This window comes from Corvus brachyrhynchos, unplaced genomic scaffold (genome assembly GCF_000691975.1).
Source record: "Corvus brachyrhynchos isolate BGI_N302 unplaced genomic scaffold, ASM69197v1 scaffold83, whole genome shotgun sequence".
Lineage (NCBI taxonomy): Eukaryota > Metazoa > Chordata > Aves > Passeriformes > Corvidae > Corvus > Corvus brachyrhynchos.
Window position 1 is genome coordinate 7338960 of NW_008238464.1, and position 1199 is coordinate 7340158.

The window sequence follows — 1199 nt, forward strand, 5'->3', positions numbered from 1 at the left end:
AATATGATGGCTTGTTGAAAGGGTCTTATTGCCGTGTGTACGGAGAAACCAAGGCTCTTAATTCATTCAACTTGTCATTGCTCTTCCAAATCTGAAAAGAAGGAAGGAAGGAAGGAAGGAAGGAATTCGGAAGGAAGGAAAGAAGGAAGGAAGGAAGGAAGGAAGGAAGGAAGGAAGGAAGGAAGGAAGGAAGGAAGGAAGGAAGGAAGGAAGGAAGGAAGGAAGGAAAAGAAGGACTTTGCAGGTTCCGAGGTTTCAGGGACTGTTTTCTACAGCGGGACCCGAGGGATTTGATTTAGGAGGAGGCGGCAGGGGAAGGAAAGACCACAGACGCAGCGAGCAGGCAGCTGCAGAAGCACAAACTCCGTAGGGTGAACGAGGAACCGTGCAATGAGGTGGCCAGACCCACTGCAAAGGGTGGAGCCCACCCGCCTAGGACATGACAAGAGATTATGAGTGGTAGCAGGAAAATATTGGTCGCATTTAATTCCTTTGGAAGTTACCATTCAAAACATGAGCTGCTCTTCCTTTTGAACTCACATTTCCAAGACTCGTATCTTCACCGAGATGTGGTTTCCCCCTGTACTTTGAGGGACCTTCCTGGCAAATTTCCTTTGAACATCTAAAAAATGTCCTAAGTATTTACACGAAAAATTGTTCGTTACCTCAGCTGGTTAGAACGAAGCAAGAAGAGTAAAGATGATAATTCATTGCACGAATGATACTGTATGAATTGTACCAAATTCCCCAGAAAAAGTCTACACCCACATTATCGTTTTGGAAGGTAGACATGTAGCTTCCTAGACAAGTCGATATGAGGCGATTAAATGAAACATTTAATTGCAAAGAATTGTTCAAATTAATAATTAACCGCAGTTTAAACACGTGCTCAGCTGATTTCCTTGTCGGGTACTCACTTGCAATATTTGCACTGTCCTAGCCGATGTTAAATGAGTAGAGGAATGCACACGGGGTGATTATTGATCATATGCAGTGACTGCTGTTTACATTTAAATCCCGTTTGATCCGAACTCTCTCCACACTCGTCTCCAAACCCCCAAAGCTCTGCTGCTTGATTACAGCGTTTTCCTCTTTGCAGGTTTTTTTTTTTTTTTTTGTTGCTTTGTGGGGGCTTCCGACACTTAGTTTGCAGAACGACAATGAATGCCTGAGACTGGCTAATCCTGCCCCAGGTGTTC